We start from the raw sequence: 23,921 nt of genomic DNA, 5'->3' as shown, positions 1-23,921 counted from the left end.
AAAAGATGAGGTATTGTGTGTGCATGTGTGTGCATGTGTAAGCCTGTGCGAGAATGTGTGTGTGTGTGTGTGTGTGTATGCATGTGCGAGAATGTGTGTGTGTTTGTGTTTGGGGGTGCGTTTTTGTGACCTCCTGCCCACAAAAGGGTCATAAAGGCAGGAAGCTTATTAAACAAGAAAACAGAACCCTCACATAGGATGTACCTATAATAAAACACTACAGCCTCCCCCACTGTTCAACAAGCTGGGGAGGGGGTCAGAAACAAAGAAATGTCTTTGATCATATAGTTTGAACTAAGACTTACAAATTTAAGTAACACTATGACAACATTTAACAATTTGACTCCAATACTGATGCTCTGTGAGTGGTTTGTTGCATGCTGGGTGACACGTTAGCCAAAGTCCTACCAGCATCCCTGATTAATGTACACTTCACGTTAATGTGATATTTTAAGCTGGAAGTGCTTCTGTGTAAAGAAAATTCCTTCATTATTATGCACAATGTGCATAATACTTTATGTTGGTCAATTGTTTCGTCTTGTTATTTTTTTAATACTCAAATTTCCCATCAAGAGGGCCAATGTGCGTTTATCATCTTCCATATTGATAGCTGCCCGTCACTACCAGATCAACTGCCTATTGTCACAGTATGCCGAGGTAAACTGTGTGGAGTGCGAAGAGTGGACCGAGGTGCAGAAACTCTAAAACTCACACTTTACTGATGATGAGCCGTTTATGAAGACAAACAAGACAGTACAAAATAAAAGAGTGAAAACAAAGCAAAACTAAACAATAACCTAAACTGGGAAAACTAGAAAGAAAACATGAACCGTCTTAAACATTAAAAACCCTGGCGAATAGAAAACAAACAAGAAAAACTGTAAACATGGCAACGTGACGTGGGTATAAGAAAAGCTGGAAGGATGACATGGCGTGGAAACAACGCAGACGATCCAACAAGGACTGACTGAAAACACACAGACTAAAAACACACAGGAGGCAATCACTAGAAGGGAATATATTAACACTCAAAACGCTGGGCCAAATGGCCCAAGATTGTCATTTGCACATGTGCGAAGGTAACTCAATTCGGACAAAGTGCCTGAAACGCGTTGACAGAGACGTTTCAGGGATTTTAAGTCATTCTCCACTGCAGATGCGCTAATTGCATTAAAAATTTAATGCACTGTGTTGACCGTGATGGCGAATTAATTTGCGTCGCCACGGTAATTTTGACAGCACTAACTAAAACACAGTCAAACTTCAAATGAGGAAAGGGGCCCAGTGAGTGAAATGTGTGTTTGTGTGTAGAGTCCTGCCTGTGACCCTCAGCAATAACAATAATACCTATTAATCACAATTTTCCTAAATAAAGGAATCTGGCTTGCATTAGTCAAATGACTACCATTCAGACGGCTACCTGAGGACACTCTTCATGTGAGAGAAAATCTGCTCACACAGATATGTAGAGCCAAATACTGTCAATAAGGTCTCTGCAATGCTCTGAAGACAGTTAAACTTGTCAGGTAGTGATGAACATTGGTCCATACACCTGAAAGTCCCAAAAACACACTGTGAATTCTGTCTCGAGTCTACGGATGTATCCATGTATTTCCACTGTGCTGATGCTGTGCTGAGCGGACAGCTCCTGAAGCATTCGAAGTGTTGGAATGTTCAAATTTCAACATCGCTTGAAAAAACCGACAGCTAGCAACGTCCCTCTTACCAGTAGGCTAAGTTAGTTTTAGCCAATTACAAGTTGAATCTGGTAGTTGGGGTTGTTAGCTAAGATACCGTCATTAAGAAGCGGCACAACAAATGTGTCTATGCGAGCTAATTTGCAATGTGCACCGCTGGCCCGGCCATTTATTTTTTAATGCACCTTCTCAGATTAATTCACTGCGTGTCGTGCCCAGGGCTGAACTGGGACAAAAAATCGGCCCGGGCATTTTGACTAGAGACCGGCCCACCAGGTGTTATAGGAAAAGCCATAAAGCCTTTGAATGAAAACAAATGCTGTTGTGACAGTGATGTACACTGTCTTGTTGGTATATGTATGATTTTTATACATTTTACATGAGATAACAACTTTGGTTGTAAGATTCAGATAATTATTTATTAAAAGCTAGACATTTTAAATGAGAATAAGAAAGTATTTCTTTGTGCCCCCTTTCCCTGTTAATGCCCTACCTGTCCCGGGCAAAACTTTGCTAGACCCGCCCCTGCACAGTTACCAGCTGTTATCTACAAAGCATCCCGGTGTTATTTGTCTCTCAGTAACAGTTCATAACTTCAACTCATTCATGTCACCTAAAAGGTAAACCTGTTTCTCCATCACCTGTTCAGCTCTGATGATTCAGTAAGGACATCTCCTGGTTTCATCTTCATGTTTCCCTCTCACCAGATAACCAAACCGACATCATGACCAGCAGCTTTACAGCTGTGGCTCCAGCAAACATCAGCTGATACTAGAAATTAATATTAAATAAATTCAAACAACAGCTGATCAAGCTTAAACGTGCTGCTGTTGTTTAGCGCGACATCCGCCGGTTTCCTCTTTCTGGCGCAAAGTGGGCGATAAACAAACAAGAGAGAAAAGCCGATCAGCTGAGAAAAGCCGATCATTGATCAGTTTCATGATTGAAGTAGCAACAGGAGAGAGAGAGGGAGAGAATGAGACAAGAAGAAACAGCTGACAGCGTAAAGACAGAATAACTTTTTCCATTCTAGCTGAAGTACTATCCACTCTACCATAGCCCGGTTACAGACTCAGCACCAAGTGCCTTTATTGTGATCTCGGGTGACTTCAACCATGTATCACTGGAGAATACACTACCAACATTCAAACAATATGTGGACTGTCCCACCAGGGGAGAGAAAATGTTAGACCTACTGTATGCTAATGTCAAGGATGCATACAGCTCCTCCTCCCTCCCCCCACTTGGTAGGTCAGATCATAACCTGATTCACCTCACCCCCCGCTACGTACCAACTGTGAGGAGGGAACCTGTGACCACGAGGAGCATTAGGAGGTGGTCAGAGGAGGCCTTAGCAGAACTACAGGACTGTATCGAGGTGACCGACTGGGAAACACTCTGTGAGACTCACGCCGAGGACATCAATGGGCTCACTGAGTGTATCACAGACTACATAACTTTCTGCACCGACTCCATTGTTCCAACTCAGACTGTTCATTGTTACCCAAATAACAAGCCGTGGGTGACTAAGGACATCAAAGCCCTCCTCAACGACAAGAACAGGGTTTGTAAAGCGGCCAATAAAGAGGAGGTGAGGAAGGTCCAGGTGTTACTAAAGGACAAGATCAGAGAGGCTAAGGACATTTACAGGAGGAAGCTGGAGTGGAAACTCCAGCAGAACAGCATGAGAGAGGTGTGGAGGGGCATGAAGACCATCACTGGATTCAGGCCAACCAACAGCAGGGGAGCTGAGGGAGGTGAGAACAGAGCTAACGAGTTGAATCTGTTTTTCAATAGATTCGACACCACAGTGTCTGCTCACACCCCCACAACCTCACCTGTAGTCAGCCAGGAATCCAGAGCCACACCACTGTGTCAGCCTCTCTCTTCACATGACACTGTTTGTCACGGTCCTGGGCCTGTGGCCCAGTATTTTGATTCTATATTATTGTTTATTGGGTTCTGTTTTGCTTTTCTAGATTTCTTGTCCTTCTGGGTTGTGATTTCTAGCTCTTAGGTTTAGTTCTGCCCTCATGTTCCTCCTGTCCCTGTACTGTGTTCCCTCTGTACTGTGTTAGTATTGTCTCTGAATTCTGCCTGTGGAGTTCCTGTTTTACTTTGAAGGTCTTGTCTCATGTTAGTGTATTCTGTTTTACTTCCTTGTCCTTACTAGCCTAATGAGTCCCAGCTGTGTGCCCACCTGTTCCTCGTTTCCTCATGTGCCTGCCAGTGTATTTTAGTCCCTGTCAGTTAGTTCTTGTTGTTGCATCGTTAACGTCAGTTCACCCTCAACCTGCTGTGTGTTTAGTCTCCTGCTCCGGTTAAGTATTTCTTTTCCAGTGTTTCAGTCCTTAGTTCCTCTGTCCAGAGTTTTGTTTGTTTTTGGTGAGTTTTAGAGGTTTTTGTCCCAGCAATAAAGCTGCGCTTTAAGTTTGACTTCCGTGTTGAGTGCTGCATTTTGAGTCCTACCTACCTGCCACACAGACACCCCTCCCCCACCCATCACCTTCACTCAATATCAGGTTGAGATGCAAATGAGGAGACTTCACTCAGGCAAGTCTGCTGGACCAGATGGAGTGAGTCCCCGCGTCCTCTTCATAAACTGTTTATGCTGAGTCTGTGTCTGCAGAGGGTCCCAGTGCTGTGGAAGACATCATGTCTCGTCCCTATTCCAAAGACGCCAAGTCCCAGTGGCCCCCAGGATTACAGGCCCGTGGCACTGACCTCCAGTGTTGGGCAAGCTACTTTGAAAAAGTAGTTAGTTATAGTTACTAGTTACTTCTTCAAAAAAGTAACTAAGTTAGTAACTGTGTTACAATAATGTAATTAATTACTTGAAAAGTAACTATTGCATTACTTTAAAAAAATGTTTAACCCTCTGGGGTCCAGGGTATAATTGGCCATTTTTAACTACTTTTGATTTTCCCTCCACATTTCACCTTTAAAACTATTTACTTTGCCTTGTTTGGTATCATACTTTTCAGCACAACCTCATGTGTCTGAATTTACAGTTATGTTTTCATTTTGACATACTGTATTAACACAATTGATCTAAAATCAGACAAAAAACATAAAATCAGAGTAGAAAAAGTTATATTTTTACTGTAACAACCACAAACATGTTTAATGAATCATATTTCATAACTTCAAATGCAAATATTAATTGTCAATTTTAAAATCCTATGGACAAGTTTTGCAAACAAAGTTATTTGCATCCATTTACCTTTTACCCTTTTTAAAAAAAAAAAAAAATAACCATTTCAAACTATTTACATAACAATCAGCTGTTCTGCATTCAATAAGATGCCACACAAATTATTTGTGCCACTCCAAAAAAATCATTTCTGTTCACTATAAAGGAGAACATCACAGCCTGATACCTGCAGGACTGACAACAGCAGGTGTATCACTCCTGTTTCTACCTGGAGACAGCAGTCACCTCATTGTTCTGACACACAACACAAAACTATCCACAACACTACACACTAACTACACAAGACAGCACATGAACTACACACTCCAAACACGCTAAACCTCACAAATCTCTCACATCTCAAAACTCTCTCTCTCTCTCTTTCTGCTGTCTCTCTCTCTCTCTCTCGCTGTCACTCCTAAAACTTCCCCTGTTCTTTATTTCTTTCTTTATTTTTTTTGCTCATAAGCAGAGAGTGCTTGCTAGCGCTGTTCTTAGACAGTAAACGTGACGAAACTATTGAGGAAAAAACGCCGCGTATATATTGTTTATCATGACTCTGGTTTTACGTGGCCTATCAACACAATTTATAAACTGGTATATATCACCGTGTTGCTTTGTCTTTAAGTGGTCATGTGATTGACTTACCACGACTACTTTATTCTTCCTCAGTCAAACAGCAGCACTCATGCGATTGTTTTGCCCCCTGAGCTCCAGGTGTTGTGCTAGACAGTGATGGTGATTACCGTCCGTGGGAGCGCGCAGCTGCTTAAAGCTGTAGCGTCCAGATTACTTACAGCTACTTCCGTGCAACTGATATAAGATGCGGTAAGCTGAACACAGCTTCAACCGTCTGTTTGTTGAAAAATAGTAACGGACCGCATTTTGTTGTTAGTAACTGTAACGGCGTTGTAACAATAGGAATAGAAATTAGTTAGATTACTCGTTACTGAAAAAAGTAACGCCGTTACTTGTAACGCCGTTATTCCCATCACTGCTGACCTCCCACATCATGAAGACCCTGGAAAGGCTCATACTGGACCAGCTGCAACCCATTGTCAGACCACATCTGGATCCCCTTCAATTTGCTTATCAGCCTCATCTCGGAACAGAGGACGCCATCATCTACCTGCTCAATCGTGTCTACACCCACCTGGACCAGCCGGCGAGCACTGTAAGGGTTATGTTTTTTGACTTTTCCAGTGCTTTCAACACCATCAGGCTGACCATCCTGGGTGATAAGCTAACAGCGATGCAGGTGGATGCTTCTCTGGTGTCCTGGATTGTTGATTACCTGACAGGAAGACCACAATATGTACGTCTTCCACAGTGTGTGTCTGACAAGGTAATCAGCAACATAGGGGCACCACAGGGGACTGTCCTCTCCCCCTTCCTCTTCACCCTCTACACCACAGACTTCAGCCACTGCACAGAGACCTGCCATCTTCAGAAGTTTTCTGATGACTCTGCAGTGGTTGGATTCATCAGCAGGGATGATGAGACAGAGTACCGGGCTGTGGTCGACTCCTTTGTCACGTGGTGTGAGCAGAATCATCTGCAGCTCAACGTGGCAAGACCAAGGAACTGATTGTGGACTTTAGGAAGACCAGGAAACACTTGACCCCTGTTTCAATCCAGGGGGTCAGTGTTGACATTGTGGATGACTATAAATACCTCAGAGAACACATTGACAATAAACTGGACTGGCCTACAAACACCACAGCACTTTACAGGAAGGGCCAGAGTCGTCTCTATTTTTTGAGGCGACTGAGGTCCTTCAACATCTGCCAGAAAATGCTCAGGATTTTCTACGAGTCTGTTGTGGCCAGCAGTGTTGGTCAAGTTACTTGAAAAAAGTAATCAGTAACTAATTACTGATTACTTCCCCCCAAAAGTAATCCCGTTACTTTACTCATTACCTATTTTCAAAAGTAATTAATTACTTAGTTACTTAGTTACTTTTTAAAAACATGATTTACAACCTGAATAGGTGATAAAGCGATAGATCTTTCAGCCCAATTCTACTTTTTCTGCATAATCCATCATACAAAATGTAATCAAATGGAAATGTCTCTTTTTAAAACTTGTTTTATTAGTTTTAATCTTTTAACTTTATGCATCAAGCAAAAATTCAATTATATGCAACATTCTCTGACTGGAAGAAATTTGTTTAACATTTAGACCTATTTTCTGCACATTCCTGCACATAAAATAAAATATTTTTTTTTGTGTTTACACTCACTCTTTCAAATAGATGCAAGTAAAACACAGCAGAAAATAAATAAAATCAAAGACTAGCGGTCCTGTTGCTCTATTTTCACCTGTAAAGCAGGAGTGGGGTAGGCGGAGGTTTACCCTGGTGCAGGTGTGCCGCAGCGGTCAGTTGAAGAATATGCGAGTTTCTGTGTGAATTTCACATTACGTCGTAGCGCACTTGGTGCTTGCTTGGAAGTTTAGGGGTTTTTTTCGCTGTAAAAAGAAGTTTTCTTCCCATGCACAATAGACAGTAATGTTTTTGTCACTTTTTATGGAATCAAACTCAAAGTAAGGTCAGTACTTCCACGCTTTAAATGCTGCACGCTCATACTCTCTCCGCACTCGATATATTATCCATTGTTGATCTGCACACAGCTGTTGTCACGAACGTCGCACTCGCTTATGTCACTGTCATGAGACATTCTTGCAAAAAAATCACGGTTTTAGTAACGCAGTAACGCAGCGTTCCTACAGGAAAGTAACGGTAATCTAATTACATTTTGCAATAGTAATAGTAATCTCTTACTTTACTCGTTACTGGAAAAAAGTAATCGGATTACAGTAACGCGTTACAAGTGGATGTTGTCCAAGATAAAGACAATGTTGGATAACACCTCCCACCCACTCCATGACATGCTGGTCAGTCACAGGAGCATGTTCAGTGAAAGACTGAGATTGCCGAAAAGCACCACTGAACAACACAGGAAATCATTCCTGCCTGTGGCCATCTCCCTGTACAACTCATCCACTTAACACACTGTTTACTGCGACAGCTACAACCTTTTTGCACATGTTCTTCCTTTTTCAGCTATTTATTAACAAGTGTATATATATGCCTGTATATATTGTGCTATTCTTAGTTGTGTGTTGTCTGTCTTTGTTAATATTTGTTTATAATGGAGCACCGTAACGAAAAATAATTTCCCCTAAGGATCAATAAAGTATTCTGATTCTGATTCTGAAAAACTGTGTTCCTTTTCGGCTCAATACGAAACGCGTAATATTTTCTCTGAATACAGGATGATTCAGATTTTTTTACATCACAGCACCCACCCAGCAGTATAGAAACTCCGTCATGCTAGCTAGTACACAGTACGAGTTCTTGTACCTGACTGTAAAAAGTCAGCACAACGAAAATAAACTCCACCCAAACTTGGTTTATATCTGACCCAGATAGACTGCAGGTCATAACTTCTTACCTGAAGTTCAGTTCACCTGACACTCGGATCAGCGACCGCCTCGGGTCTCTCCTCCTCCTGCCTCCCCTTTCCCTCATCCACCTGCTGGCCTCTGTGGAAGCTCTGCCATTGCCACCACCAAACAACTGAGTTATTTTAACATATCGACCAGCATCTGGCCAATCCACCACCTTTCACTGTTTATACTGTTACAAAAAACAAACAAACAAAAAAACCCATCGGCCCATAAAAACGAAAAATCACCATTGGGCCAGCTATGGTTGTGCCATCAGTTAACCCTTCGCGTGCCAGCAGTGGCACACGTGCCCAGGGTTGCCGTCCCCTGCTGTAGTCTAGAGCACACAGGAGTATTAGCTTATTATGTACATGTTGGTAAATTGTCTTGTAGCAACTGATGAACTGAAACAAATGATCGTACTGTGTGTGCAACAGCACAACAAACATTGCCTGTCATTTTATTAACTGCATGAGTAGTGCTGGTCATAGCTGCTGGCTAACTGGGTAAGGATATCATGGGTCTATAGCTCTTTCCAACATTTTAGGGAACATAGTTAGTTTTAAAGTAAGTTACAGGGCTTTTTCTGCCTTTCTGGAGGGTTTATATTTCCATAAAACACTGTCTAATATGCATTCCCACATAATTTCAAATCATTATAATTGTGATATTCAAAAAACAGACACTGTTTCAAAGAAAATACATTAAGAAACAGATTGTGTTAGATTTATATTTCAAATATGGCAAAATGTTGATTTTACAGCAGCAAAAGAGATTGTATCTCTACAGTTTAAACAGTTAATAAACTTCAAGGATTCAAAAAAACTGAATCCTCATCAATACATTATTTTATATTTATTACTTAAAAAAAGTCATTATTTTATTATTATAGCACTATGAATAAATAATAACGAAAGTATTCTGGATCAGCACCATGATGCTAACTTGTGGCCACAGTATATACAGTATTCTGGAAATTGTATAAAATGTACAAAACATATGTGCATGTGTGTCTGATAAATTAAAATACACTAGGATTTCCGTGAGAGTTAAGTATACAACTGTGACTTCTATTTACAAAAAAATATGAATGAAGGTTGTAACTATGAGGGGAACTGAGTTACTGGGTCTAGTAGCGTGGGCTAGGAACTGTAAGTGTTCATGAACATAAGAGTGGGGTCCAGAGTCCAGCATGAGTCGCGAAGGGCAGAGCCACTGCAACAGCAGGACAAGAGAGGTAACACAGAGATAGGAGAAGGCAAGAGATGGTTTCCAATCGTGAGTACTTTGAGCTTACTTTGTCAGCAGGCGGATGTTTGTAAGAAGGGGAGGTGAGGTCGGGGTGAGCGTGTCAGTCGAGGCAGGATAACAGCAGGAGAGACCAGTGATGGGGCTGTGGTAAACTGCAGGCTGACTGAAATTATGTTGCATGGAGTTGACTAGGGACAGAAAGAACAAGGTTAGTACAAATCTTTCAAAAGCAAGAAATATGAGCTAACAACACTAAATGCCAATTTCAAATTCTTCATTGTCCCACAAGGGGAAATTAGATAAGATAAAAGAAACCTAGTGTCTTGATTCTTCTGGTCTTCCTCACAGGTACCCTAAAACGACAGCAAGCGGACAACAAGTCAAACTCACTGTGAAGAGGATGGTTCAAACAATTAACAATAGAATGAGCTTTCCTAACACATTTTTGTTATAAATGGCTGAAAGTCCATCTTGCCAGCGCCCTGAAATTTTGCTAGCAGTTCTTACCAGAAGTCCCAACTGATTCTTATTCTTCACAGTCAAGTTACCGTAGCAGGCAACAATACAAAAAGACATAATGAATTAAATATACCTTCTATAAAACAAAGACAACATCTCAGATGAGACATTAAAGGATCTATTTTTCCTTGAAAAAAACAAACTAACTTTTTTAGTAGTGGCATCAGCATGAGTTTCAAAACAGTTTATAGTCAAGCACCACATCTAAATACTTATATCTCTCTGCAATCCCAATATCAGCACTTCTTATAATAGTAAAGGAATAGTAAATAGTAAATAAGAGGACTTCCTAAAATAAATAATCATGTCTTCAATTTTAGACACATTCAGTGAAAGCAAGGACTCACCACACCAATCCACAAAATCTGTCACCAGTCTTTGCATTTTATTATTATCTCATAACACTTGTTTTATCAGCTACCATGTCTCATGTGGACTTTACGGTGTCTACATTCTGAGATCAACACAGCCCTGCCCTACAGCACTGTCATCAGCAGCAGCAACCCGTTTTTGTGTGCCCCTTTTAAACACTTGCCCCTTCAAACATCTCTGTGCGGCCCTGAACTTAAGTCTAATATAAGCGGATGTAATGTTAACTTATAACCTGCTGTTGTTGTTTAGCCAGCTCTCATCAGGTATACTGAGAAAAACCTCAAAGTCAACAATTTGAAATGGGGACAGCTTTAATGTGTCAATCTGTGAGTAAGGACATTATATCACTGCAACATGTCCAAGTGCAACAATAACATGTTTTCTGTAGTCTTCTGCCATATATCTTCTATAAAGTGAAGTATAAGCTGAAAAAAATTAAATGTCAAAGAAAGAACAATTCAAGGTCTTTATCTTATTTTATTGATTATCAGTGATATACAGCAATGCATTTTTAATCCATTACAGTTTATTTTCCTATAGGGGTGGTATTTGGCCAAATCCCAAGTCGACACAAAGATTTAAGAGTTTAGTTTCTTCTTTTGTGCTTATTTAAGTTTGGCTTTTTGCCCTTCTGCTTTTATGATTGCCCTTGTTAACCGTTGGTTAACATCACAAGACTATAAACTGTGGGTAATACCTTAAGTCAAAGACTGTAGACATAAAGACTCACAGAAAATTTTTATCAGAGAGCTTAAGATTCTCAAGTTTCACTCTGGGACAGACTTCTTGCCTCAGCAGGAACCTTGGGATTCGACCTTTTACTACCATTGATGAACAGTTTATATATTTTACATATGGATGTATAGATAGATATATTACAGAATTTTACTATAAAGCATAAGTGCAATATGCATATAACATACTTCCCAACACCAGTTTAACTACACATATATAAGGTTCTCTGGAGTTTTCAGTCAGGTCTCTTCTCTCAAACTTCCTGTTTCTACTACAGCTGCTCTTTTTTAGATTGTAGAAATCACATTCAGGCCTTTTACATTTGAATACGTCTGAGTTTAACATGGACCTCAAACTCACACAGAGAGAAAAAAATCCAAAGAAACAAAAAACTTTAGTGTCAAGAGTTTTTATGTTCATGGATTTGTAACAATGTTACCTGACTTATTACTCTGTGTAAAAACCCACAAAGGACTCATAAATGTATAAATAGAAAAATAAACTCAAATCACCTACACCACACATTAAGTTCAAAAGAAAAAAAGATGAAATTATAAGGACTTTAGTCCTCATTTTCATGATCCCAAGTTAACTCCAGCTAAACTAATGAAACAAACAAAAAATGTAAAAACTAATAAACTTTTTTTTTAACTTAGTGTCTTAATTTGCAGATTTTGTATTACTTGTATTTGTATTACTTCTTTTTTTCTGCCTACATGACGCATTGTTTTCTTTACCATTTGTGTAAGTCAGCAGAGGTTGCTGTCAGAATGAAACAGAAATATGGATCTTAATAAACTGCACACAGACAAAGCCTGTGCAGTGACGTCCACAGAAGGACAGTGTCTAAAGTGTCGAAAGAGAAAAACAAAAACAAGAGACTAGAGCCTATCAGGAAAACTAGTGAGTGGACCTCTGATTAAATAATTTCTACCAAACTACAACTGCAGCTGAACAAATGAGCTGTTGGTGGAACTTTACACTCTGAAATATTGAAAGATTTAAAGGATGAGACAGCTCAGCACAGCATGTTATTAACTTCACACATGAAGTGGTTCAGTCCAGTCAGACTTCAGTTTTGCAGCCACCGTCCACATCCTGCTTCTTCAACTGGTCGTCACGGTAACTCTGGACTTTCCTCCATCGAATCCTGAAGTCTGTCAGTCCTTCTGACAGCATGAGGCCTGACAGCTGGACAAAATGTGCAGATGATGAAAAACATGAAGCATAGTTTGAACTTGTGTCAAGTTTGTGTTGGTGACTGAACTGCTGACCTGCTGTGAAACCTGCTGCTGGATCTCTGTGCTGTGCATGTCTGCCTCTGACTGAAGCTTCATTTTCACCACTGTTTGCTTTGTGACTGCTAAAAATGAACCACATATAACAACACAAACATTAGTGTTTTACATGATGACAGGATCTTACAGTGTTTGCATTCTGGACCTCACCTGTGAAACAGAAAAAATTGCGCCCTTCGCCACAGACACCATCAGCCCATTCTCCTGTCATTAAATAAAATACTCCACAGTACTCAAGTGATTGTGAATTATCAGGCTGACCAGAGATCCAGTTAGTGAATGTGGAGGTTGTGTTGTCAGACCAGAAGGCCCAGGGATCTCTGTAGAGACCAATCCACACATACTGAACCCCTGATCCATTCAAAGTGAGCGTGATGTTGGATTTCTCCTCTTTGCTTCTTATACTGGTCAGGTCTGTGTGGTATGTCCTGCAGTACGACTGAGCCGCTGACCAGGAGCGGCTCTCCTTCACTAAGATGTAACTTGTATTTTTGGCTGTTAAGGATTAAAAAACGGATTAATTTTGTAACAAGTTATGAATCTCATAAAATTGTAGGATAAATCGGGCAACAAATGTATTAATTATCAATTGAATTATTTAAGAACATGCACGATATGAAGCTCATAAAATTGCGGGGATAACTAGGCCAAAAAGTCATTTTTCCTACCATTGTAACACAGGAAAGGAAAAGAATGTCCACAGGGTCTATCATCCATCTGTGTTTGTTCCTGAAGAGTCACACAGTATTCCTTTGCACTATAACAGTCTGGTTGGCTGTTAGCCCAGATCAAAAATTCATGTGTACTGCCAACATAAAAAAGTTTTCCCTCCATGGACCACTTCCAGCTGTAACGATCATCATAGAGACCTATCCAAGCCCAAGTACTAATCCTTGTTGAAACTGAGAAAAGCAGTTGGTTGATGTCACTGTTGTAGATGGTGACCAAGTCAGTGAAGTTTGCTCTGCAGTAACTCTGAGCTTCAGTCCAGGTCATTAGCTGATTCACAAAGTGGTATTCTCTGGAGTGGGGAGGAAGAGTGGAAAGCCCTCCTGAGAAAAAGAAATATGAAAAAGAAAAAGAAAGGTTTAACATTTTTAATATCTTTCTTGGTTTAACCCTGGCGTGTCAAACTCGTGGCCTGTGGCCCACTTGCGGCCCACGTATTGTCCTGGGAAGCTTGAGGCGCACAGAAGTGGGATTAACAATGGAATCTACTTCGAATCGTCCAATAAAGGTGGGGGAGAGTTTTGGAGATTCTGTTCTGAGAGGCACATACCGAGTCGAGAGCCAAACCTTCTGTCCAGGGGAGTATGCCGGGGCCGGGGTCCTGTGGCAATCCGCCAGCTGTTTGTTTCTTTTCGCAGTGCGAAGAAGGGCAGCTCTAGTGGCTCGCCATGCGTGCCGACATCACCGCAGGTGCTGCTGAACAGAGGGCACAAAGTGCTCACCTTCAAAACCTCCCCTGGACGCCTGTGGTGGACGAGGTAAGGCTGTTGTGGGCGTACTCCACCCACGTTAGTTGCTCACTCCAGGTGGTTTGATAAGTGGATGTTAAGCAGCGGAGTGTTGCCTTGAGTTCTTGGTTGGCCTGTTCTGCTTGACCGTTGGTCTACGGATGAAAACCTGACCAGACACTGACCTGGGCCCCTAAGGAGGTGCAGAACTCCTTCCAAAAGTGCGAGGTGAACTGGGGGCCCCGGTCTGAGAGTATTTCTGCTGGGATCCCGTGGAGGTGAAACACTTGGGTTGACAGAAGCTGGGCGGTCTCTAGGGCGGTGGGGAGCTTGGGGAGAGCAACAAAGTGGGCGGGTTTAGAAAAACGGTCAATTATGGTAAATGGTAAATGGCCTGCATTTGTATAGTGCTTTACTCAGTCCCTAAGGACCCCAAAGCGCTTCACACTACATTCAGTCATTCACCCATTCACGCACACATTCACACACTGGTGATGGCAAGCTACATTGTAGCCACAGCTGCCCTGGGGCGCACTGACAGAGGCGAGGCTGCCGGACACTGGCGCCACCGGGCCCTCTGACCACCACCAGTAGGCAAACATGGGGTTAGTATCTTGCCCAAGGATATTTGGTATGCAGCCTGGAGCAGCCTGGGATCGAACCACCGACCTTCTGGTTAGTGGCTGACCTGCTCTGCCACAATTATGGTGATTATGGTGCGCCCATTGTAGTACTCACGAGCGAACAGACGTGGGAACAAAGAGCAATCCAGGGGGACCAGTCCCTGGATCCGGTTCCGCCCACTGGGCCTCCTGTGTGGTGGAATCGATCTCCCACGACAGGACTCCGATTACACATGTGGGAGGGAGAATAGGAGCCTCACGGGCCTGATCCTCCGAGGCGGTGAATTGGCGAGAAAGAGCATCAGGTTTCACACTCCGAGAACCGGGCCTGTAGGTGATTGTGAAGCAGAATCTTGTAAAGAACAGAGCCCAACTGGCTTGTCGGGCGTTTAGCCGTTTAGCTGACCGGAAGTATTCCAGGTTCTTGTGGTCCGTCCATACTACAAAGGAGCTGCGCCTTCTAGCCAGTGGTGCCACTCCTCCAGGCGAGTTTGATTGCCAGCAGTTTACGGTCCCCGATGTCTTAGTTCTGCTCTGCGGGAGAGAGAGGGAGAAGTAAGCGCAAGGGTGGAGCTTACTCTCTTGTTGTTAGGAGAGAACGGCTCCAACTCCTACATCCAAGGCATCCACCTCTACAATAAACTGCTGCTTGAGATCCGGTTGCTGGAGGATGGGAGCCGAAGCCAAGCATTTCTTTAGCTGGGTGAAGGCCTCCTGAGCTCGATCATCCCAGCAAAAAGTTACCTTAGGGGAAGTTAAACGGGTTAGCGGCAAAGCAATCTTCCTGTAGTCACCAATGAACCTCCGATAAAAGTTGGCAAAACCCAGGAACCGTTGAAGCTGCTTACGATTAGGTGGAGTGAGCCAGTCCAAGACTGCTTGTACTTTCGCTGGATCGGCTCTTAACCCTCTGGGGTTGCCGGACGCGCCGGCACGTCAAAATCACATGACCAATTTAAGACGACACAGCTACAAGATGCAGCAAGTCAGAGTCTCCATTTCAACTTGGGTCGAAAGTGCAGACTTCAAACTATATACCAGTTTTTGAATTGTGTCGATGGGCCACGTAAAACCAGAGTTACACGCGATGTTTTTATCTGAACAAAACAGTGGTGTTTACAGTGGGAAGAACGGTAAAAACAGCGTTTTCTACAGACAGCGCTAGCAAACACTCCGCTTGCGAGTGTAAAAAGAAAAAGAAAAAACACCCCTTCCCTATTGGTGTTAGAGTTTACCATGTCAGCCAATCAAAAAAATTATATGGCAACATGTGACACTTGGTTGTTTAGGGAGAAGGGGAAGTTTTTAGGAGTGACACCCGCAAAGGAAAGCGGGCGAGCGAAAGAAAGAGAGAGAGCGAGTTTTCATATGTGAGACATTAGTGACGTTTAGCGTGTTTGGAGGCTATAGTTAGTTTGTTGTGTAGTTATTGTTTTGTATTGTGTGTCAGTTAGACTGATGAATTTCATATTTTCTCCAAAAAAAGCCGTCAAAGGCAGATTTCAGTGTAAACGCTGTTCCCACATGGAAAACAGGACCGATACACCGTCTGCTGTCAGACCTGCAGGGTTTAGGCCTTTGATGTTCTCCTCTGTCTTATACTGAACACAAACTACATTTTTTGGACTGGCACAAATAATTTGTGTGCCTTCTTATTTGATGCAGAACATCTGATTGTTCTGTAAATAGATTTAAATGGTTATATAAAAAACGCCTGACGCCTTGGCTGCATTTTTAGGTAAATGGTACCATATAACTTTGTTGTTTGCAAAACTTGTGCGTAATTTTTAGAAATGTACAATTTCTATTTGCATTTCAAGTTATGAAAATGATTCGTTAAACATGTTTGTGGGTTTTACAGTAAAAAATATAACTTTTTTCTACTCGCATTTTGTCTGAATTTAGATCAACTGTGCTAATATAGTATACCAAAATGTAAAAATAACTCAAAATTCAGATATTTGAGGTTGTGCTGAAAATAATGATACCAAACAAGGCAAGAAAAACATATTTTAAAGGTGAAATATAGAGGTAAAATCAAAAGTAGTCAAAAACGGCCAATTATACCCTGGACCCCAGAGGGTTAAATCGCCCTGTTCAATGATTTAGCCCAAGAATGACACATACTCACATGAAACTCACACTTTTCTCCTTTAACAAACAGGTGATTCTCCATGAGACATTGCAGGACTTGTCTGACATGGCGTACATGATCAGAGAGAATGCGGGAGAAGATGAGAATGTCGTCAAGGTACACAAACACAAAACGATTGATGAAATCACAGAGCACATCATTGACTAGACCCTGAAAGACAGCATTAGTAAGTCCAAACGGCATGACCAAGTATTCAAAATGGCCCAGGTGCGTGTTGAAGGCTGTTTTCCACTCGTCTCCCTTTCCTATTCGGACTAAGTGGTAGAGATTTCGCAAATAGAGTTTAGTGAAAATTGTCTCCCCCTGCAGGAGTTCAAAAGTGGAGGACAAGAGTGGCAGAGGGTACTTATTGGTAATGTTATTGAGGCCCCAGAAATCAATACATGGCCGGAGGCTTTTATCTTTCCTAGGCTACATCCACACGTACACGGGTATTTTTGAAAACTGAGATTTTCCGTTTTCGTTTTAAAAAATAATCCCGTCCACACATAAACGTAGAAATGAAGGAAAACGCTGCTAGGAACATGCCAACCATGTAGAAATGTTGGCCAATCAGAAGTCTAGAAGCCTCGGTGGGAAATAGTAAACAAATATGGGGCATAGAAGCAGAACCGAGTCGTATGTGTGGAGGGACAGTAACTGTGTGTGTATATGTAAGCATTTAAACACTGCAGAGAGTACAATTAACAGTAACAGTATTGTAGAAATTCATTTCACTGAAACAATAACGTGGCGCACAGTGTGACGTCAAAAAAGGCGCACACCTTTGACGCTGCGTTTTCTCCGTTTTTCTCGTCCACACATAAATGCAAAAACTCAGTTTTCGAAAATATCCACCCTGGCAGGCGTTTTTAGAAATCGCCGTTTACAGTGACCGAAAACGCCGTTTACATGTGGACGAAAGGTGCAAACACATAGAAAAATCTGCGTTTTCAAAAATACCGGTGTACGTGTGGACGTAGCCTTAGTTACAAAAAAAGAACCCAGCAGCCATGGGGGATGAAGAGGGGCGAATTAGTCCATTAGCCAAGGATTCATTGATGTACTTCTCCATGCATTCACGTTCAGGTTGAGAGAGGCTGTACAAGCGACTAGTGGGAAGGGGTGCACCTGGGAGCAAATCAATACTGCAATCGTACAGACGGTGAGGGGGAAGAGAGCGGGCTCGGTCCTTACAAAACACTTGTTTGAGATCATGGCACTCCGACGGGACGGCTGAAAGGTCAGGGGGCTCGTGCGGTGGTGAGTTATGATGTTTTTACAGGAGTAGCAGCTTTTAAACAGGTCATGTGACATTCTTCACCCCACCCCAGAACCCTCTCCTCTTTCCAGTCGAGTACGGGGTTATGCTGGCGCAACCATGGAAATCCCAGCACTAAGGGTGTGAGAGGAGCTTGAAACACATAAAACTGTAACATTTCAATGTGATTACCAGATAGGGTTAGGGACACGAGTTCTGTAATATGAGTTATATTGGGAAGACGCTGACCATTTAAAGCGGTGACCTGCAAGGAGTGGGGCAATGCTTGTGTGTTAACTTTGAGTTCGAGAACCAGGGAAGCATCCATGAAACTCTGCTCCGCCCCGGAGTCAATCAGCGCCTGAAGGGAGTGGGAGGCAGAGTGGACAGTCACTTTAGCTGCTAGCATGAAACGTGGAGGAGAATGTGAAAAGGAGACCTCGCCCACCCGTACCCTCCTTTCTACCGACGGGCGTGGTCTTTTGGCTGTGCTGGACAGACAATGGCGATATGGCCCTTGCGGCCACAGTAAAAGCACTCACTGGCCCTCCATCGGCGGGCTCTCTCCTCCGGGGAAATTTGGGAGCGTCCGATTTGCATGGGTTGCTCATGCTCGTCGCCGCGATCCACATCCCGATTGCTACTTCCGCTTCTGCCGGAAGCTGTCTTCGCTTGCCCCATGGGCATCTGGGCACTGTACTTGCCGGCGTAGTGACGCGCCCTCAAATGTTTATCTACATTCACACATAACGTTATCACCTCCAACAGGGTTTTGGGCAGCTCCCTCATTAATAGTTCGCCCCTGAGTTCATCAAAAACATAGTTTAATAAAGTACTTATCAGCGCAGGCTGCCCCCATCCAGTCTCCTCAGCCAGTACCCAAAACTCCACAGTAAAGTCTGCCATACACCGTCTTCCTTGTTTTAAGTTCAGCAAACGGTGACCTGCCGCCTCCGCTCCGGTGCCCCTTTCAAACACACTTTTAAACTTTTGAGAGAAAGTCAGCATAAGTCGGTTTGCAACACTGCTTGAGCCCACTTTAAGGCTTGACCACGGAGTAACTGAACAAAAAAGCGTAAAAAAGGCGTAGCGGGACTTGGCAGAGGTATGTGCTGAGCGAGAGCCTGAGTGAGTGCGAGCAACTGATGGTTAATGTGTTGTAGCATCTGCTCGTGTCGCTCCAACAAGGCTTCTGGAGCGGGGGTGGGTTGCTGAGCTGAGTCCGCTGGATCCATGGTATGGCTGGATTGTTACTGACACGTGTTGCTCTGAGGATCCACGCGCAGGACTCCGGAGTTGCGTTTTAACAGAGACAGTTTTATTTTCAAGATCTTCACCAAGTGTATTTACAGACAGTGCAAGGGCTGTGCTGTATAAAAGACGTGAGGGGCAGGGCTCCAGGGAAAACACACGTGTTCACTCCAACCTCTCTCTCTCTCCGCTAGCGACCAGTCACTCCTTCCAAAATCAACACAGGGAAAAATGGGGACGGGTCCGGGGAATCTAGAAACACAGAGACACACGTTAACTTCTGAAACGGAGGCACAGGAAACTTGGGCTTGACGTGTACTGACTAGGGTCTTCACAACAATCCAGCATTGAACAGCTGACCTCCTCCCTCTCAAATACCAGCTGGTCTGATGAGACCCAGGTGTTCCCAATCCAGGAGGGCGTGAGCCGAGGGCGTGAACCCGCCATGAGCTCCGCTCCGGCAAAACAAGAGAGAGGGAGAGAGAGAGAGAGAAAGAGAAAAAGAGCCAGGAGTGGGGATCTAATGATCAGCGCCCTGCTGATCCTGCAGGTCGTGACAGAGAGTGCAGCTACCGCCCCTCCCCCCTCTTTCCAGCGCAAAGCACAAGGCTTGCGTGCGGAGTGAAGCGGAAAAAAAGTGCGAGAGAGAGAGGGTGAGAGAAAGAAAAAAACCCAATAAGGAGCCGGCTCGCGTCGTTCACTTCAAAGAGCCGGCTCTAAGAGCCGGTTCGTTCGCGACCGACACATCACTACTCACTACCACTTTGTAAACCCTCCTTTTTACTCTTGCCGGAGTCAACGGGCTTCATCACAGAAAAATGGAATGTGGGATGCATGCTAAGAGATGATGAGAGCTTGAGCTACATTGCTAATGATAGACATCGCTCTTGAAGGCATCCCACTAGAAGTGGCATTTGAGTAGAGAAATGTTTCTACTTACTCCAGGATGACAGACCAAATGCATCCAATGAATGATGGCAGAAGGGGCTCTTGTAAGGACATACCTTATGTTGGAGTGGGTCCTGAGCCTTGGACTGGACAACTTTCTCTCTGTCATGTATTCTTGTAAATTATCCTTACCTCTTCCCAGAAAAAGGTTTAGCTGGTACAACTTCCAATGACATACTTGATTTCACAATCAAGGCAAAAGGCCAAAAGGCAGCTATTTTGAAGAATCTAAAATATAAATATGTGACACAGGAATTACTTTTTGCTGATTCTGATTCTGAGGAGGTTTTGAGGATCATCACAAGCTTGATCTCCCAACAATAACAATAATTACATACATCTTCTCAAGTCAATCTCAGACAGTAGAGTTTGTTAGTTAGAGTTGTGTGTACATAATTGTACAGGACCTCATAAGGGTATTCTGTACTTGATACATCATTAACTTTACATATCCACTAGTATGTAGCCCACACATACTATCACAGCAATGCTGCTGTACATCAAATGACCAGCAGAAGTCAGTGGATCCAAATGGCAACTCAAGGTAAACCACCTGAACTGCTTCGCCTTGAGTGCTGCCCACCAGGTCAGGCACTAGAACACTGTTCCACCACTGAAGCCGTGGTTGGTATTTTAGATTATTAGACTGAGACTGTTTTTTGTTATTAGACAGCATGGTTTAGGTTTATGTTTAGTTCTGTCCTCCCCCTCCCGTATTTGTTTGTCATTCCTCACTGTAAATAAATGCTCGCACACATCATCAGCCTTTGCCTGCATTTTGGGTCGTCCTTCCCGAAACCACATGACAGCGACAGTTTCTGTGTTTCTTTGCACTCCTTGCCTAGAGCAGGGGTCAACAACCTGCGGCTCCGGAGCAGCATGCAGCGTCAAGTGTTTAACTGAAGTGTATTTTATTTGTGTTGGTTCTTTTCTTAACTTGTTGTTCCAAATTAAAAGATTAGCATGATCTTGATATATATATATATACAGTTAAGCCCATAATTATTCATACCCCTGCCAAATTTTGACTTAAAGTTACTTTTGTTCAACCAGCAAGTTCTTTTTTGAGCAGAAATGACACAGGTGTCTCCCCAAAGATAATAAGACGATGTACAAGAGGCATCATTGTGGAAAAAAATATTTCTCAGGTTTTATTTATATTTTAGCAAAAAGTATCATGTCCAGAATTATTCATACCCTTCTCAATAATCAATAGAAAAAAGCCTTTATTGGCTATTACAGCAATCAAACGCTTCCTATAATTGCAGACCAGCTTTTTGCATGTCTCCACAGGCATTTTTGCCCATTCATCTTTAGCAATGAGCTCCAAATCTTTCAGGTTGGAGGGTCTTCTTGCCATCACCCTGATCTTTAGCTCCCTCCACAGATTCTCAATTGGATTCAAGTCAGGACTCTGGCTAGGCCACTGCAAAACGTTACTGGTGTTGTCTGCTAACCATTTCTTCACCACGTTTGCTGTATGTTTTGGGTCATTGTCGTGCTAAAATGTCCACTGGTTCCCGAGGCCAAGTTTTTCTGCAGACTGCCTGATGTTGTTGTTGAGAATCTTCATGTATTGCTCTTTTTTCATGGTGCTGTTTACTGTGATTAGGTTCCATGGTCCATTGGCTAAAAAACACCCCCAAAGCATTAGGTTCCCACCACCATGTTTGACAGTGGGGATGGTGTTCTTTGGGTTGAAGGCTTCTCCTTTTTTATGCCAAATGATCACAATGATGCCAACATCATTGTGACCAAATAATTCAATTTTTGTTTCATCTGACCATAACACTGAAGACCAGAAACCTTCTTCTTTGTCCAGATGAGCATTTGCAAAGGCCAAATGAGCTTTTGCATGCCTTAGAAGTGCCTGGAGAAGTGGCGTTTTCCTTGGTCTGCATCCGTGGAACCCAACAGTGTCCGTTGGACTGTCTGGCTTGAGACATTGCCACCAGCAGAGCCCAGATTCACCAGAATGGCCTTGGTGGTGATCCTTGGATTCTTTTTCACCTCTCTCACTATTCTCCTGGCCAGCACAGGTGTCACTTTTGGCTTCCGACAACGTCCTCTGAGATTTTCCACAGTGCGGAACATCTTGTATTTTTTAATAATACTTTGCACTGTGGCCACTGGAACTTGAAAACATTTGGATATGGCCTTGTAGCCCATTCCTCACTTGTGAGCAGCCACAATGCACAGCTGCAGGTCCTCACTGAGTTCCTTTGTCTTAGCCATGACTGTCCACAGACCACCTGCAAAGAGCTGCTGTTTTTCACCTGTTGAGTTGATCAAAACAGCTATTTCCAATTAATCAGGGTAATTAGGATGCTTTAGAACAGCTTTGACTATTTGGAATTGTATGGAACTTTGGATTTTCCCAGAGACTGTGACAGTTTGTAAAGGGTATGAATAATTCTGGACATGATACTTTTTGCTCAAATGTAAATAAAAGCTGAGAAATATTTTTTTTCCACAATGATGCGTCTTGTACATCATCTTATTATCTTTTGTGAGACGCCTGTGTCATTTCCAGTCAAAAAATAACTTGCTAGTTGAATAAAAGTAACTTTAAGTCAAAATTTGCCAGGGGTATGAATAATTTTGGGCTTAACTGTATATATATATATATATATATATATATATATATATAGATAGTGGTGCAACGGATCACGGTTGATCCGTAATCCGAACCAATCCCACTCCACGGTTCGGTACGCACGTGATCCGAAGATTCGAAAAAGAAGAAAAAAGTATGTGTATGGTGCCCATAGTCAGTCTGTCAAGCGATAGCTATGGTCAGGGCTAGCGGTCCAAATGGAGGAGCAGAGGAGTTTGCGGTATTTAAGCAATCCTTTGCTGCCCAATCCGACCGGGCTAAAGCTATTACAAAAGCTATTGGGGTGTTTAGCTGCAGACGGGAGGCCGTATTCTGTTGTGCAAAACAAGGCGTTTAAACTAGTCAGCGCATTAGCTGATGCATTGACGCCATGCAGCCCCATGCACGGGGCGATCCGTGGTAACTAGTTAACGGAGATTTGCCGCATTAATGCAGTTATGGCATTAACGTCATTTTAACGAGATTTACGCTGACAGCACTAGTTTAAACTATGATGAAGGTGCTTGAGCCACCCTATGAAATCCTGCTGCGCGTCCACTTTAGTGACAAGATCGCTCCAAGCATGTATGAGCAGGAAAAGTTATGACTGAGCTGTCCCAGGTATCGTCTGTTGCCTTAACTACAAAAGGGTGGACCTCCAGGGCAACGGGAAGCTACGTGACTGTGACCGCTCATTATATAACAGCGGAGTGGTAGATAGAAAGCCCTGTACTGCCCTATATTGCACCTTAATTTGTTTTTATATAATTGCGTGGAAAGAGTCTTGTGTTGTGTCTTGTATGTTTTGGGGAAATAAAAACCATAGCTTTGCTCTATTTCCCTCTTTTAGTTCTTAGTATTTATAATCTTCAAGCATTTATAGCATTAAGAGTGAAGTGTTCAAAATCACACAAGACCCTAAGCTGTCTCACTCCCAACTAACCTATTTAAATAGGGTGTGTGCTTTTAGTATTACTAACACTGATTGTTGTTTAAGAGAAAAGAACCCTGGTTGTATCAATCAGGAGTGACTTACAACAAGCTACATAAGTAAAAATAATGTGATTGTTTTTTTAAGTAGCAGATACATATAGCCAGAACATATATATATATATATATATATATATATATATATT

At 42.7% G+C, this 23,921-nt stretch overlaps 1 protein-coding gene across 5 annotated transcripts in view; it reads right to left on the bottom strand.

Annotated features, from left to right (window-relative positions):
- The window catches only part of LOC100703578 (nuclear factor 7, ovary), a 972,198-nt gene that overhangs the window by 414,767 nt on the left and 533,510 nt on the right, over positions 1-23,921 (bottom strand). The window lies entirely within an intron of this gene.

The sequence above is a fragment of the Oreochromis niloticus genome, linkage group LG3 (assembly GCF_001858045.2).
Source record: "Oreochromis niloticus isolate F11D_XX linkage group LG3, O_niloticus_UMD_NMBU, whole genome shotgun sequence".
Taxonomy (NCBI): Eukaryota; Metazoa; Chordata; class Actinopteri; order Cichliformes; family Cichlidae; genus Oreochromis; species Oreochromis niloticus.
This window is presented reverse-complemented; position numbering and strand designations above follow the sequence as displayed.